The sequence below is a fragment of the Eschrichtius robustus genome, chromosome 19 (genome assembly GCF_028021215.1).
Source record: "Eschrichtius robustus isolate mEscRob2 chromosome 19, mEscRob2.pri, whole genome shotgun sequence".
NCBI lineage: Eukaryota > Metazoa > Chordata > Mammalia > Artiodactyla > Eschrichtiidae > Eschrichtius > Eschrichtius robustus.
The window spans coordinates 28,826,692-28,844,240 of record NC_090842.1 but is presented as its reverse complement, the minus strand read 5'-3'; the positions used below and the strand labels follow the sequence as shown (position 1 = coordinate 28,844,240).

General features: G+C 51.9%; 1 long non-coding RNA gene across 2 annotated transcripts; it reads left to right on the top strand.

Moving 5' to 3' along the window:
• The first annotated feature begins 2,831 nt into the window (after window positions 1-2,831).
• LOC137753262 (uncharacterized) lies at window positions 2,832-11,199 on the top strand. 2 transcript variants are annotated; one of them, XR_011071432.1, is made up of 5 exons: window positions 2,832-3,154; window positions 4,054-4,123; window positions 4,327-4,418; window positions 4,939-5,066; window positions 10,937-11,199. It is a non-coding gene; the product is annotated as an uncharacterized lncRNA (long non-coding RNA). The 2 variants fall into 2 exon arrangements; XR_011071431.1 differs by lacking the exon at window positions 10,937-11,199 and having other exon boundaries at window positions 4,939-5,455.
• Window positions 11,200-17,549: the final 6,350 nt, after the last annotated feature.

The following is a 17,549-nucleotide window of genomic DNA, read 5'->3' as shown; positions in this document are numbered from 1 at the left end:
ACCCTCTGCCCCGGAAGTGCCTCAGGTCCCGTGAGAGCTGTGCAGACATGAGTTCCAGGTGGGCCCGCCCACGGCTGCCCGAGAACCACGCTCGCTGCCTCTCTCCTGCCCCCAGCCCTGCTGGGCAGTGACCACGCCTGCCCCAAAGGCATTTTGTACCAGGCGTTGTGTACCGACTTACCAAGACTGCCCTTCTGGGGTGTAAGTACCACCACCACTGCTCTGTGCATGCATCTGTCTGTCCACCCATTTGTCTGTCGGTCCAGGGTTCCTTTGGGGGGCACCCACTGAGAAGGAGACTCCCTGGCCAGAAGCCAGCTCTGATGCAGGGGCTGCCACACTGCAGCCCAGAGAGAGGACAGCCCTGGGCTGAGTGGAGTAATCCTCACTCTCTCCTGTCCTCACCTTCAAGTCAAGCTCTTTGGTGAGAAGGTCCCTGAGGGGCTGCAAACAGGCTGATGTGGGAGTTTGTGGTTTTCCTGGGACCCAGGATCATTCTGGGGTTCGAGTTAAGTTTCAGAGCAGAGCCAGGTTGAGGGTCAGGTTAGAAGGTGAAGGTTAGGAGGTCCGTGTGTATTTGGTGTTGGGGATCCTTCCATGGCTGAAGTCAGGGGTTAGCATGAGCCCAGGATGGGGAGGCTCTGTCACTCACTCACTGCTGTGTGACCTTGGTCAGCTCCCCTACCTTCTCTGGGCCCCAGCCTCTTAAAATAAGGGCATAGGGAGGCTAAACACAATGATCTCTAAAATGGAGGATCTCAAAGTTTGAGTCCCAGGACTACACACTCAGTTTGTATTTGGGGGAGGGGGTGTCCCGGCACAGTCTCGGTGACGCTGGGCTTAGTGTGTGGCTGGGTTCAGAGGCTGCCATTTGACTAGGATCATGGGGTTCCTGTGTGTTGGGATCCAGAGGCTAGGGTATGACTGGGATCTCTGGCCATGGTCAGGGGTCAGAGCTCTCTCTATATGCCCTGAGCGTAGCCATCTAACTTATGCCAGAGTGAGGCCAAGTCCAACCCCTCATCCCAAAGAGGCTGAGCCACAGCTGAGGCCAGGGGACAGGACACTGGTCCTGGGCCTGCAGCCCCTCACCACTGCCCTCCCTTCTCATGAGCCAGGAGACCACCAAGGTGATCCAGACAGCCTCCAGCGATATCAAGGGCAAAGGGCCATGGTGATCCTTGGCCAAGTGAAGTAAGGTCTGCACAAGTGAGTCAGGCCTGGGGTGTGAACAGTTGGGGATTGGTGGGGAGTAGCCTGAAACTTGCCCCCAGCCCCCAGAGAGGAAGGGCAGCCAGGAGAACTCAGACCCCCCCACCTGACTTGGTACCAGGGGCAGAAGCCTGGTATTGCACAACCTGCCCCCACCGTGCTTCTTCAACCCACTCACCCGTCCCCCAGTGCCCCTGTGGGGATTTATTGGAATGTGTCAGTCTCTCCAACAGCCCCAGTAAGATTTGGGCCTTAGAACGGCCCTTTCTCTCCCCTACTGATGGGGTCTTTTTTGGGTAGAGGGAGGCAGGGTAGTAAGATCTCTTGGCAAACTGAGTCTCCTGACTTTACCTGGGCTGAGGCTGTGCTATAGGCCAGGCACCTTTACAAACAATACCTCATTTTACCTTCAGCACATCCCTCTACTGGCCCTGCTTACTGAACAAGGAAACAGGAGCTCAGAGAGGCTAAGCAGCTTGGAGGTCACACAGCGAGGCTAGCAGCGGCAAGCTCAGGTTCCAACCCAGGTCTAAGCACTAGGCTTGGCCCCTGCAACACAACACATCCACCTTCTGGGCCCCTCAGGCTGTAAGGGAACAGGTTCCATGTCTGTATGTCTGTGTGAGGCCTCAGGGATGGGGAAGACACTGTTCAGGGACCTTATCTTTGTCCTAAAACTAACCTCATCTTCCCCAACCGCCCCCCCCCCCGCCAGCCCCCCGCAAGGACAAGCTCAATAAAGGTAGACTCGGATTTGCACAGGTAACCAACCTGGTGCTGGAGTCAGTGTAAACACTTTACTACCACTAGGGGGCGCTGGCGATGCTGAATGCCACTGTTACCTCTCGGGAGGAAAGCACCTGCCACCAGCAGCTGGAGTGGGGGTGTCCCAGGTCTAGTGGGGCGTCCAACGGGGCTGCCCCAGCCCCGCACTCTCTGTGTAACATTAGGCTTCCGTTTCCCTTCTGTAAAATGAGGATAAAGCCATCTTAGACCTACATCACAAGAGGTCAGAGATGGCAAAGTTGCCTGGAGAAGTTAAAAGAGATATTACCCTGAACAAATCATCAACAATTCAATAAGACCAGACTTCCATAGAATAAATTTCATTGATACATAACTTATCCAAAATAAACATGGGTGGAGTAGAGATTAAATGTGATTGACCATGACTGATATTAGGTGAAGCTGGACTCAGCTCCAGGAGGATAGGACAGGACTTTGCCCACTGTATCCCTGGGCAGCGCAGGATGACAAGAAGTGGAGATGTGACAAAAACACCCCCTTGCCTCTTCCCAGGCCCCTGACGCCCTTCCTTATTTCCCTTTGTTCTCCCAGTGTCCAGATCAGCCACCTGTCCGTCGCCAGCAGCCAGGTAGAGTTGGTGGAAGACAAGTCCACCAATGTCTCCATTCAGAATGCATCTGTGATCTTCAAGGGGACCCTGGGGCGCCTGGAGATAAGCATTCCCACTCAGCTGACATGCCTCTCCCTGGCCCTCTCTGGGCTGAGGGCGGAAAGAGGGTCTTGGGCCGTGGCCTCCTTGCAGGTTGAGGGTTGATCAGTCTGTCGACTTTGAAATCGACTCTACTGACCTTCAGATCAACACACATAGCTGAATATGTGTCCTACTCCCTCTGGGGAGGCAGGGAGGCTGGACTCCAGGAATCGGCCTCAGTGGAGAGGGAAGGCTAGGCAGACCGAGGATTCTGAGGCTGCCAAAGACGGTCCAGCCTGGGAAGTTTGCTGGCTGGGGGAGCCCAAACCTAGCCTAGCTCCTGGCTGGCCTGGGCAGCACATGGGTTCTGCCTGGAGGCCGAGGCTGCCCTGATGTGGTGTCAGGGGACTCTGCAGCCTGTGATTCTGGCAGTGTGTGGACCAACGCCCCTGAATGCTACCCATCTTTCCACAGGCTGCTCCTGCATCTCCAAGGGGAGTGCAAGTAAGTATGCTGCCTCTGTGGCCCCCATTTCTACTTGTGCCCCATCCTGTTAGCATGAGCCCCAGGAGTATGGAAGGGTGGTGTGTCCACTGCCCCCCCGAGGGTCAACCCCAGACCATGCCTGTGGCAGCCAAACCTGGGGGATCAATCTTTTCAGTGGGGTCATTACCTACCTCTCCCCATCAACGCCCCCTTAAAGGCTGGAAAAAAATAATCACTAACAGTTACTTGCTATGAGCCAAACACTTTTCCAAGCCATTTGCATGGATTAGTTAATTATATCCTCACAGCCCAACCCTGGAAGGTAGATTGTGTTATTAACCCCATTCTTACATATGGGGAAACTGAGGCACAGAGAGCTTAGGAAGGAAAGAAAAACTCATATCTGCTGGCATCCCAGGCATCACACAAGTTCGTAGCTACAATTCCTAGCCAAGCTAAGTAACTGGCTGAGGACACACAGCTCGCCACTAGGCGGTGGGGGCAGGATTTGAACCCAGCAGTCCCCCTGACTCTGGAACCTGAGATCCTGAGTACTCTACTCAGATCTTTGTCTTGGCCAACCCTCTGTCAAATTGCTGTGAGCAGCCTTGATTCAGGCCCCTCTCTGCCCGTGGAGCAGATGGACACATGTGTGAATCTGGATTCAGGCATATCCATGTGTGTGAGTGTAACAGGTATGAACATCACGGGCAGTGGGGCCTCCCGAGGGACTCTGGGCTGGTTAACACTCAGGTCTGAGGCTCCTTCTGAGGCTCAGTGTTCTTAGCTGTGAAATGGGGTTATAGCTGGGTTATAGGAGGATTCCAAGGCTGGCAGAGCCCTGAGCAGTGCCTGGCACACAGTAGGCGCTCAATGGATGCACAGGACTGGATCACCGCAGCACTTGCTCCCTTCAGGCCCAGGTGGACCAAGCAGCTGTTTGCAGACTTCATCTCCTTCACCCTGAAGCTGGTCCTAAAGGGACAGGTGAGTGGGGCTCGCCTACCCCGCTGGCCCAACCACTAATTGTGGGGAGCAGTCCAGGGTTATGCCCCAAGGCTGGGTCCTCCTCCCCCCATTGCCCTTCCCTGAGAAACGGCCACCACTTCCCAGTGTGGTCAGTCCCCTGTGCCTGTTCCCAGCACTGCCACCCCCACGTGGCCCTGCCCCTCTTCTGGTCTCCTTTCCAGCCTGGTGAGCCGCCTGCCCTGTCCGCCCCAGATCTGCAAAGAGATCTGCGTCATCTCCAACATCATAGCCAACTTAGTCCCGACAAGGGCTGGTGAGTGTGCTTTGGTCTGCATGCCTTTGAAGGCAGTGGTGGGAACCAGGAGGCCACCTTTGGTCACTGTGCAACCTTGGGACAGTCATTGCCCCTATCTGGGTCTCACAGCCCCTGTGTGGCTCTACCGTTTGGTGATTAGTTATGGTCAGGCTATGGCAAGTCGCTTCCCCTCAGGGCTGCAGCCTGTCAGGCTGTGACCTTGGGCAAGTCACGTAACCTCTCTGAACCTCAGTTTTCTCATCTGCAAGATGGGGGTGATAATAGCAACTACCCCATAAGGCAGCTGTGAGAATTGAGTGGAAAAAAATGTATATAAAATGCTTAAGATGGTACCCGGCCCAGTTGGTCCCTATTATTACTACTGCTATTACTAGCCTGGTACCCCCAGCATGAGCATACTGTCAAGTACTTCTCAAGCAGCAGTAAACAACGGGTGAAAGCTAAGAGGAAGAAAGTGGTTTGGAGATCTAAGACTCCCCTGCCCTTCCCTGAGTCTCTTCCCTCCCTTCCCATACAGCCTTGGGCTAAGGGGAAACTCCCACAAGGCTGTGCAGTGAAGAAAAAACTACTCAGGACTCAGTTTTCTCATCTGTCCAATGGGGACATCACTGGGCCATTGAGAGGGACCCAGGACAAGAGGAGAAGGTGAGCTGAGAGGTAGGAAGCACTGTCCTGTCCCAGTCCTAACACGAATACAAGCCAACGTTTGCAGAACATGCTACCGACCAACTACTTGACTTAGATTAACTGTGGAATGCTCACAATCACCCAGCAAGGAAGGTAGTGCTAACATCCCATTTTATGGATGGAGAAACTGAAATTTAGGGAGTCGAGGGGACCACCCCCCCCCAGGCTGGGAAGCAGAAGAGCAGAATTTGAGCCTGGGCCATCTAAAAATTCCGAGTCCCTGTTCTTACTACGTCATAACTTCTCCCACTGTGGTTGGCCAGCAGAGGGGGAGGTGGCCAGGCTGAGGGATGCACCCGGCTCTTTGGACCCTGGCACGTAGTAGGTACTCAGTGAACAGAGGCAATAAAGGACAGTGAAACCCCACTGGGTAGACCCTCTGGGCTCCTGTGGGGGCCTTAGGAGGGGAGAACCCTGGTGGCACCAGGTCCGGGGCAGTGTGGGCTGGCAGTGTAGGGGTGGAAGAGGGGGTGGCGTGAGCGTAATTCTGTCTTCCTGAGTGCTAGATCCTCCCCCCGACCCCACTCCCATCACTGCCCAAACCTGGAACAGGAACCTTGCTCGTCTCTCTGGGAACACCACGCCAGGGGCTGTGCCATCAGAGTGCATGTAGCAAAGCTAACGCGAGGGTGAGGCCAGCCTCCCCGGACAGGCCCAAGCAGCTGCCAGAGCACAGACAGGGCCAGGGGGCCAGGGGGCCTCACCAAGGGCATGGCTCTTGATGCAGTACTACTACACTCCCCCGCCACCCTCCAGCCCTCGTGCTGGTTCTGCACCAGCAGTTGGAAACTACCTCCCGAGGGCCGAGTTCGTCCTGCTGTCTGCTTTTACAAATAAAGTTTTATTGGCTCATGGCCACGCCCACTCATGTAGATGCTCTTGCCCGTGACTGCTTTTGCCCTGCAGTAGCAAAGTGGAGTCGTTGCACAGAGACTGCGTGGCTCGCAAAGCCTAAGATATTTACTATGTGGCCCTTTACAGATAAAGTTTGCTGACTCCTGGTCTGGCCTGTTGAACTCCATGACACAGACCATTGCTGGGGGTGGGGGTGATCTCCAGGTTTCTTTTGGGAGAAGATTAGGAGGAAAATTAGAGTAGCTCATGTTACTGGGCGCTCTCCCACTTTTACCAGATTGTTCCATTAAATACATAGCTCTGAGGTGGATGCTGTCATTGGAGACGAGGACACGGAGGATGCTGGGGGTGAGGCTCGGTCCCTGCCCACGGATCACCCAGCAGTAGAGGGCTGGGATTACACCCCACGTCTCCGACTCAGAGTCCCACACTCTGAACCACTCTTCTAAAAGGGCTCCTGCAGGGCAGGGCCACCCAGACAGACAGAAGTTGAGAAGAGAGAGAATGGCAAAGTGCACCCTGTGCACCCCAGGACCCATTTTACAGATGGGAGCCCTGAGGCTGGAGGCACCTGTGAGTGTTGGGCAGGGGCAGGAGGAGCAGGTGAATCAGGGCAGGCCCCCCATCCTGAGGCTCCACCCTGATCTCTCCCTCCCCACAGCCGACATCCCCTCGGTTGGAGACATCGGGTGGACGTTTCCCTGACAGGATTGCCTGTCATCAAAACCACCCACCTAGGGTCCCATCACGAGGTGGGAGTGGTGGGAGGGCAGCTTCCACGCCCTCTCCAGCATCTGTTATTTGTAGACTTTTTAAAGATGGCCATTCTGACCGGTGTGAGGTGGTACCTCATTGTAGTTTTTTTTTTTTTTAATAAATGTATTTAATTATTTTTGGCTGTATTGGGTCCTTGTTGCTGTGCGTGGGCTTTCTCTAGTTGCAGCGAGCAGACGCTACTCTTCGTTGCAGTGTGCGGGCTTCTCATTGCCATGGCCTCTCTTGCTGCGGAGCACAGGCTCTAGGCACGCGGGCTTCAGCAGCTGTGGCACGCGGGCTCAGGAGTTGTGGCTCGCGGGCTCTAGAGCTCAGGCTCAGTAGTTGTGGAGCACAAGCTTAGTTGCTCTGCGGCATGTGGGATCCCCCCAGGCCAGGGCTCGAACCTGTGTCCCCTGCATTGGCAGGCAGATTCTCAACCACTGTGCCACCAGGGAAGCCCCTCATTGTAGTTTTGATTTGCATTTCTCTAATAATTAGCGATGTTGAGCATATTTTCATGTGTCTATGGGCCATCTGTTTGTCTTCTTTGGAGAAATGTCTGTTTAGGTCTTTGCAGCTCAGAATCTTAAGCTTGCCTTTGACCTGCTCTTCTCATCATCCCCATTACTGAGTCCCTATTATGTCCTCAGTATTTCTGGAGCCTGTCCACTTTTCTCTGTTTCCATCTCCACCTGGGACAGGCTACCATTATCACTTGTGGGGACCCATCTACAGCCTCCTGCGTCCTGACATCTCCTGAATCTGTTCCCCACAGTAGCCTCCAGAAGCAAAGCTGATTGTTCACTTGTCTGCTTAAAACTCATCAAGAATAAAAGTCTTAGGATAAAAGCAAAATTCTCTGACATGGGCTCCAGGGTCATGTATTTTCTGGCCCCTGTTTACCTCTCAATCTAGTTGTTTTGGACTCAGCATAAGCATTCAGTTTAAGGGATGGTGTCTTTCGTCAGCTTTGGAAATTTCTCAGCCACTCTCTCTCCAATTATTGTCTCTCCTCTATTGTTTCTATTCTTAACGTCTTGAATTTCCACTAGATGTATGTTGGGCCTTCTCATTTCATTCTATGTCTCTTAGTTGCTCTGTCATAGTTTCCATCTCTTTCTATCTCTATGCTAAATTCTGAATCATTTCTTCAATTATCTCTTTCAATTCACTCATTCTTTTTATAGCTGTGTCTAATCCGTTTACTCATTCACTGAGTTTTTCATTTTAAAATTAATAATTTTCATTTCTAGAAATTCTATTAAGTTCATTTTTTAAAATTGAAGTATAACTGACCTTCAACACTATGTTAGTTCCAGGTGCACGACATAGCGATTCAGTATTTCTATAAATTACAGAATGATCACCATGATAAGTCTAAGTACCATCTATCACCTGAGTTATTACAATATTATTGACTATATTCCCCATGCTGTACATTTCATTCCTGTGACTCATTTATTTGATTTTATTTTTAAAATTTTATTTATTTATTTATTTTTGGCTGCGTTAGGTCTTCGTTGCTGAGCACAGGCTTTCTCTGGTTGTGTTGAGCAGGGGTTACTCTTCATTGTGGTGCGTGGGCTTCTCATTGCAGTGGCTTCTCGTTTCAGACCACGGGCTCTAGGCACACGAGCTTCAGTAGTTGTAGCCCACGGGCTTAGTTGCTCCGCAGCATGTGGGATCCTCCCAGACCAGGGCTTGAACCCGTGTCCCCTGCATTGGCAGGCGGATTCTTAACCACTGCGCCACCAGGGAAGTCCCCATTTATTTTATAACTGGAAGTTTGTACCTCAGTCTCCCTCACCTATTTCATTCATCCCTCCAGCCCCCTGCCCTCTGGCGACCACCTGTTTGTTCTGGGTATCTACGAGTCTGTTTCTGTTTTGTTATGTTTGTTTTTTAGATTCCACGTGTAAGTGAAATCATACGGTATTCGCCTTTCTCTGTCTGACTTATTTCACTTAGCACAGTACCCTCTGGGTCCATCTATGTTGTTGCACATGGCAAGATTTCACTATTTTTCATGGCTGAGTAATATTTGTTATACCACATCTTCTTTATCCATTCAACTATTGATGGACACTTAGGTTGCTTCCATATCTTGGCTTTTGCAAATAATGCTGCAGTGCACGTGGGGGTGCATGTCTTTTTGAATCAGTGTTTTTGTTTTCTTTGGAAAGATACCCAGAGGTGGGATTGCTGGATCATATGGTAGTTCTATTTTTAATTTTTGAGGAACCTCCATGCTGTCTTCCGTAGTGGCTGCATCAATACGCATTCCCACCAACAGTGCACAAGGGTTCCCTTTTCTCCACATCTTCCTGAGTTTATTTTCAAGTTTTCCTTTTCAAATCTATCTTTTGTTTTTCCCCCCTGGAGTCCTATGCTTTCATTATGGCTCTGTTTCTTTAATCATGGAAAAATTCGTTCCTTTGTAGTTTCTTCCATGTTCTATTACGTCACAGCCTTGGGGTGCTCATCCTCTTGTTGGCTGTGTTTGCTAGCTCCCTCTCGTGGTTTCCTTGTGTGGCTTGTAATATTTATTTTCTTAGAAGCTCACCTTTAGCGGAATTTGGTTTTTCTGTGGACAGACTCTGCTCCCTGAATCACCCACATTTTCCTTAGAGAATGATTTTGCACTTATTCCTGCCAGGGACCCCAAAGGTTACATCATTCATTCCTTCCTGTTTTTGTAGGTCCATTTCTCAGTTCAGGAAGTCCTGCACCATGCTGGCAGTATAAATACTTACATAATTCAGAGCTGCACATCTGAATTATGCTGAACCCGAGCTGCAGGCTCGGGTTCTCAAGTTATACCCTCCCAGACCCACCTTGACGTTTCTTGTGGCTTCCTTTGGTGGGTGAAGTCATTTGGTCTCCTTTTCACTGAGAGGAGGTATTTCCATCCCCCCTCCTCATCTCACTTCTCTCCCTCTGACAGTGTTAAAACCCCATGCTAGTGTGGTCTGAACCCACATCCAGTGCTTGTGTCTCTGGGCCACCTTACTTACGGTTTTAGCTCTCGTTTCCCTCTTTATCTTTAGTACCTGGGATTGTCCCTTTCTTTTGTTTGAGCTCAGCTGTGTATTAAATAAAACTTTTTGTTGCAAGGTACCTATTGGTTCAATTTTTTGATGGGGAGAGGTCTCCCTGAGCCCAGCCCAACAGTCTGCAAATCGGAGGTCCTGCCCACCTGCCCACCTGCCCAGGCCACCTCGAGCCATACTTCCCAGCCCTTGGCTGCCTGTGCATTCTGTGCATTGACCATGTTCCCCACCCACCACAGGGCTTTTGCACATGCTGTGCCCCCCTGCCCAGAGGCGTCCCCTCTTCCTTGCCCCATCTCATTCCTCCTTATCCTCAGGGAGGGCCTCCCCATTCCCTAACTAGGTGAGATTTGCTCTCCAGGGCTCTCAAACCACAGCCCGGTGCATCCGTCCTTTAAGACGCTCCTCAGGTGCCATTTTACATTTAGTTCTGGGATTATCTGATAAACGTTGAGCCTCCTGAAGGTAGAGACCAGGTCTATTGAGCTCTGCACTGTCCCCCATATCCTCACCCAGGGCTGAAGCATAGTCAGCATTTCATGAATATTGTTACACAAAAGCAATGGCAGCTTCTTTTGGAGGGTGACCATGCGCAGGTCCTTCTGCAAGTTCTTTATGTTGATTCTCTCATTTAACCCTTGCAACAACCCTCGGAGGTAGGTACTATTATTATCCCCATTTTACAGATGAAGAAAGTGAGGCACAGAAGGCCTTTCCACACACTAAGAGGTGGGCAGGGCAAGGGATTACTTCACTATCACAAAGGTGAGAAAACCAAGGGCCAGAGAGGGCAAGAGTAATGACTAGATCACTGGCAAATTAGTGATGGGGTGTCGTGGGCCCCAGCCACTGCCCTAGCTGCTTCCTTTTTTTCTCAGCCCTGGGAACCCCGAGTCAGCTTTGTCCCTTGTGTCTCCAGAGGCAGTGGCCACAGCTGTTCTGATGGGCCCCAGTCCTAGCCATGGGACCCCCTCTGTGTCTCCCACTGCTTTCCCATAGCTTCCCCGCCAACCAGGCCCAGGTAACTGTCTACAGCCTCAAGATGTCCAAGCTCTTGTGTCAGAACAAGGGTGTCATGGTTCTTCAATGATGGTGTAATTCCCCTCCCTACGCCCAGGCAGGCAACTTTTTGTGGCTTACACATTTTTTTTTTTTTGGCCGCATCAGCAGCATGTGGGATCTTAGTTCCCCGACCCGGGATCGAACCCACGCCCCCTGCATTGGAAGCACGGATTCTTAAGCACTGGACCACCAGGGAAGTCCCTGCGGCTTACACTTGAAGAGGTGAAGTGGGTACAGACAGAGGAAGGCAAGGAGATGGGGAGGCCGGTAGTTGGCAACCCCTCCACAGATGGACCTTTGAAACCTCCAAGTTCTTCTCACTGCTTCTGCTGTGATTGGTTGTTTCTAAAACATGGCTGTCCTCCTGATCATCAAAATCACACGATACAAGTTATGAATGGGGTACATATGGGGGTTTTGACAGTTTTAGTAATATCTTATTTCTTAACCTGGGTGGTGGGACGTGGGTGCTTGTAACATAGGTCCCCAAACCACTGTCCATCTCCATTAGGGCCACATGACTTTCCAAATCCAGAATTTTGTGTATTTTAGAAGGTAGTACAGGTACATGCACACTGGATATATTGCAGGACACCCCCATGGGATCTGGGGTGGCACCCCACAATCAAGTCCATTGATATTTCTCTGCATATGAATTTTCACATAAAGCAAGGTAAGTACTATAAACAGCCTTCCATCCAAATGGCCAGGTTTGCTGACAAACTTAAGAAAAAAACTTGTAGTCTTCAGAGCTTGTTTGATTTTGTCATTGTAGGTAAGGAACTGATGATCAGTACTACTCCTAATGCCCCTCTGCATGTCTTCAATATTTCTTCATACATGAAAACGACAGACGAAAGTAATGTAGGCACATAGTGGAAAACAGAGAAAAGTATAAAGAAAAAAAACCACCACGGTCATTCACAACTATGGCACATTTGTCATAACTTAAGAGGTTAATGCTGGTATATTGGTATTAACCAAACTCCAGACTTTGTTTGGATTTCACCAGTTTTTCCACTGATATACTTTTTCTGTCCCAGGATCCAATCCAGGTTAGCACATTGCATTTAGGTTGTTTTTTTTTAATCTTTTAAAATTTTGTATTATTTACTTTTTTTAAAATCTAGGAATCTGAAAAGTTTAGAGTACTCTTAACACCCAGCTGTAAACTCCACCTCCCAGAATATCCCATTTCATTTCCCCTCCCCTGACTTTTCTCAGAGTGCCCTCTTGTTTCTGGCTCCTGAGGACTTCCCTTCTTGCTTCTGAGTCTGACTGTGGACATGCATGCTTTTCAGGAATCTGTTAACCAAGACTTCCATGTGCTGGAGTGCTTCCAGAAGGCAGTTTGAACTGGCTCTTAAGGGGCAGGGAGAGAGCCAAGCGCAGGTGTCCTGGCTGGGGAAGAGCAGTGACAGGACCAGAGGGAGGACGGAATCCCAGTGTGGCTGAGGGAAGGGTGGTTTGTGGGTAAAGGAGTTGCAGATCAGGCCAGGAGTTAGGTTGAGATCATGTCAAAGGGACTTAAAGGCCAGAAGGTAGCAGTAGAAGCTCCAGAAGGCTTTGGGGTGGGGTGTGGGAGGAGACGCCTTGGTTGGCGCTGGTGCGGGATGGCTGGATTGGGGAGGCGTCAAACTGAGTCTCTGCTAAAATGGTAGAGAGCGGCGTGGCCCTCAAGGGTCAGCTGGACTCACCCCTTCGCTGTACAAAGGGAGTTCCAGAGGCTGAGAACTAGAAGGACGTTTGTTCAGGGTCACATGTCACATTCATATCAGAGTCAAGAGTTTCTGTGGCCCCAGCATTTTTATGTATGGATGGATGTATTTTCAACAATATCTGTTGAGTTCTTACTCTGAGCCAGGCCCATATGGTTCATGACTTTGTGAAGCTTATAGTCTAGGGGACATAGGCGGAGATAGATGATAACTAGCCAAACAAGACTATATAACCACTAATTGTGCCCGGAGCTATGAAGAAAAAAGGGGTGGGTGGTTGGGTGCTTATACAACTCATAACCCCAAATCAAGAGGCTATTTGAAAGTTATCTAGTGCTATGGGTCTCAAACTTTGGCCTGTTATCAGAATCACCTGCAGGGGTTGTTAAAACACAGATTCCTGGGCTCATTCTGAGTTTCTGGTTTGGTGAGCCTGGGGTAGAGCCTGAGAGTCTGCATTTCTAACAAGCTCTCTCCCAGGTGGTAAAGCTAATGCACCTGGTTGAGGATCCGTACTTGGTCTCTGGAGTGTAAAAATGCAGCTCAATCCAACTGCCAGCAGATGAAGTGTCACCTTGTTTTGCTGTTGGTTTCATTTTAGAGGTGGAGGAAGTGAGCCATGCGGGAAAGTCCTGGTGCCGGTTCAAACCAGGAAGAAGCTGTTGGGAATGTGGATGAGTGAGAATCCAGGAGAGGACGTGCCACATAATCCCCAAGCGGCAGGTCCTGGGGAACTCCCTTTTGTTTGTAGAATATCAGTGCTAGGCTGACCCCAAGAGTCCCCAGGGTCCACCTCTCCCCACACCTCTCCCATCACTCAGCATAGAGAGTTGAGGGTCCTGGGCTTGGGGGTTGCTCTCTGCTCTGAGGAGGGCCCCTGCTCACAGTGAACCTGGTTTCTCTCCCCAGGATACCACCTGTTGGGCTGCAGTCTGCAGGCCTGCGAGCCTTGTAGTTGCCCAGCCTCAAGACCATCGGGGATCTTGGACAGAGGATCTTAAGCAAAAGGTCCTGGAGCGACACCTCACCGGTTATGGCCGGACAGGGCGGGGGTGGGGCGGGGAGAAGGAGGCTACCATTCATAGGGTAATTGACATCAGGTGGGGTCATCAGTTACCAGGGAAACCAGCAGCTGGGGCGTGTCCCTCACAGGCCCTCAGGTTAACCACCATCAGGAGGGCAGTTGTTTCACTTTAATAAACTAGCAGGTGAAGCCACTCTGGCCTAAGGATTAAAACAAGCACTAGCGGGCCGTGGGGGGCAAACGCGTTAACGTGAGTGCGGTGGAGGTGAAGCGGGGACTGGTCGAGCACGGGATGTACAAAGAGAACTTCTCTAGTGGCCTGGCCACACACCATCACTACCATGCAGGCCTCCTACTCCAGGAAGGAGATCTTCTTAAGCCTCTTGGATTCCCAGTATGTCTGCAGAGAGGGGGTGAGTGGTTGACTCAGCAAATCCCTCCCTTGTCCCTCTGATGTCAGGCACAGGATACTGGTGGGGAAATATGGCTCCTTCCCTCCAGGACTTAGGACCTGACTTCTGGGGGGAGAAGACTCCTACCTAGAGTCTTAATTCAGAGGAAGAGGCACCATGAAGGATGGAGGGAGGGCATAGCCAGAGGAAGGGCCTGCCCGCGCAAAGTCCTGGTGGCTGGAATGGCAAATCTCATGAGAGAGCCCAAAAGGGCTCTCTATGGAGGGCCCTAAATATAGACTGAAGCACTTGGAATAATTCCTAGAGTTTCTTTTCTGGGGGATTGGGAGCACAATGGAGGGCCAAGTTCTCATCTTTTTGACTTCAGGATTAAACTGACTTTTTCCACGTTGACCAAGGTAGGTGGTCTTGGGTGCACCTGGAGAAATAAGCGCCACAGAGGGACTTCCCAGGCGGGCCAGTGGTCAAGGCTCCGCATTTCCACTGTATGGGGCAAGGGTTCCCGGGGGAACTAAGCTCTCGCATTCCTTGAGGTGCGGCAAAAAAAAAAAACAAAACAAAAAACCCATGTACCTCATGTGCTTAAAGAAAGCGGACACAGAGTCCTAAAGGAAATCAGGCAACGGGACCAGATGATCCCTCCCTTATCTTGTGACCCTTCTTGCTGTGTGTCTGTTGGGAAGACACTGAGATTGCAGAGATGGAACCCTGGTGGTGTGGATTAAGCGGGTGGGGAGGGCAGGAGAGCACTGGCCAGCTGGCCGCTCCCCGGGCCTTGGTTCCTTGGACGGGATGCAGTCACAGCCCTCCCCAGGGCGTAGGAGGGACCACGCGGGAGAGGTACCATTTTGGGGGTGGGGACAGGAGGAGAGGGTGGGTTGAGATGTAGTTTTTCATGGGCATATGGATGAATGCCCTGCAGGCTGTGGGGCCGTCTGCCTCGTGGGTCACCTCTGTGCCCCAGGGAGCGCCCACAGTGGGCTTGTGATCTGAGGAGCAGTGTTGAGCCCACCCAGGACCTCCTGTGGACCAGGATCACCACAGTGGGCACCCCTGAGGTCATGTCTCGAAAGTCTGGGCTGGAGGAGGCTTTGGGGACACATGCCTGACAGGGAGGCTCTCATTCATCTTCTAGGCCCTTCCCAGGCGGAGCTGCAAGTGCCCCTGGTTCTCCAGTCATCGAAGCTTAGCAGTCCTGGGTCCCCTTCCCTCCAGGTGCCTCCTCCTGTGGGTGGCAATGCACACCCGTGACTTGGCCAGAGCGTGGATCCCTGTTCCTGCTTCACTGGAGAATATTGTCTCTGCCACCCCACGGATAGCTCAACCCCCCTTAAGGGCATGGGTCTCCTAATGGCACCTGATGTGGCAGGAAGAGCCCTGGGCTGGGAGGCTCGTTCATGCCCGGCCCCAAGCCTCAGTTTCCCTTCCTATAAAATGAGAGAGTTAGACTTGATGATCCCCAAATTCCCTTTCCATGCTGACCTTATAGGATATTTGTCCACATGAGATGACTCTAATGGTGGAATCTCAGGCTCCATTACTGGGGCGTGCAGGGGGTATTTGGAGAAGGCCCTGCCAGAGCTTTCTGTTTCCCCACAGGATACGTTGAGCTGACCCTGCTGTCTTTTTGAATATCTGCCTGTGCGTGTGGCTTTGGTAGAGAGAGAGGGAGCAGGAGCCGTCTGGGTCTTTTTTTTTTTTTTTTTAAGGAGAGGTTATTAATTTATTCATTTATTCGTTCATTTGTTCATTCATTCATTCATTTATCATTTATTTATGGTTGTGCTGGGTCTTCGTTGCTGCGCGTGGGCTTTCTCTAGTTGCGGCGAACGGGGGCTACTCCTCGTTGCGGTGTGTGGGCTTCTCATCGCAGTGGCTTCTCTCGTTGTGGAGCACGGGCTCTAGGCACGCGGGCTTCAGTAGTTGTGGCGCACGGGCTTAGTTGCTCCGCGGCATGTGGGATCTTCCCGGACCAGGGCTCGAACCCGTGTCCCCTGCATTGGCAGGTGGATTCTTAACCACTGCGCCACCAGGGAAGCCCTGGCTGGGTTTCTTAGCCTCCCCATCGGTCAGCAGAAAGCATCTCTCAGACCATCTCTCTTCCCTCCCCCACAGCACTGGGCCCTTTCACCCTCTTCCCCACCCACCCACCGAGGTCCCATCTCCTGTTCTGACCAGCTTTCTGCATGAGGTGTCACTCATTCTGTGTTCCACGTGGCTCCAGTGCTGGATAGGAAATATGGCACCAAAGGGGCTTCAGATCCGGAGGATGGCAGGGAGGGTAGGGGGCCCTCACAGAGGTCTGGTTTCTGGTAGAAGAGGAGGAGGATGGAGCCTCTAAAAAGCAAATCAGACTTTAACATGGAAGAGAAACCTCTTATGAGCACCAGCCAGACCACCTTATGATGCTCAAAGCGTGTCTTCTTCCCACTCAGGCTAGAATACAAAAGGTTTCTTTCTGCCATCTCAGTCTTGGGAGGTACCAGGCTCCAGGGAGGGTGTGTGAAGAAAATCCCTCGCTGCCACACTGGCCAAATGGAAGGGGGAAAAGCATAGGAAGACACTGGCATGTGCAAAGTCCCTAGGAGGAACCATGAGAGAGTCAGGAAACTTAAAGGAGGCCGGAGTAGCACAGAGAGCAAAGAGGAGAGGGAGGGAGAGGAGGTCAGGGCCCACATCATGAAGGTGCAGAGGGGGCCTGGCCTTTATTTTGGCGGGCAGGAGAGACGGCCAGGAGGCAAGATCTGGGGTGGAGCTTCGCAGAGGGACACCTCTTCAGGTTTGGGAAGACTTGAGGGGAAGGCACCATCTTCTGAGCCCGGTTCCTTCCTCCTTGGTCCCCTCTAAATGCTCTCTTGGGCCTGTTTCTCTTCCTCCCTCAGGGTCCAAAGCAAGGGTCTGACCCACTAAGCTGACCAGGTGTGCTCCTGGGGGCTGGAAGGCAGGGCCCCTGGCACAAAGAGTCAAAGTGGTTTCACCAGTCCCCAAGTCCTGAGTCCAACATGGAAATTCCAGGCCTTGGGATGTAAGCCTTCAGGATAGTGACACCAGTTGGGAGACTCACTCTACCCAAGAGATAACCCCCGAGGGGGTTGGGAAGCCCAGGCCCCCAACTTGATGCCCCAAGAACAGTATCAGGATGACCTGGCAGCCCTGGGCAGCTCCTTCCCCAAAATGAAAACTTTCACCATCACAAGGGGCAGACCGAGAGCTTGCTTGGAGTCTTGCTCCTTGTGGACTCCAGTCCAGCTGGGACCCTGGAAGGCCCTGGGGCTCATTTCTGCTCCAGAAAGGTGCAGCCCCTCAGCTTCCTTTGCCGCCCCAGGCGCAGGAGAGTGTCTCAGCCAGGTCTGCGCAGGAGGACTTACAGACGTGGAACCCCAGAGCTTGCCAGGACAGCACCAACCTGCTGGACCCCTCCCAGTCCTGGCCCTTCCATCCAAGCCCAGAAACTCAGACCTAGGCCTACGACAAAAGACCGGGAAGTCCCCCAGCATGGGTGGGGGCATTTGCTGCTTCCTCCAGGGAGGAAACAAGGGCTGCCCAAGGCCAGGTCCTGTGGA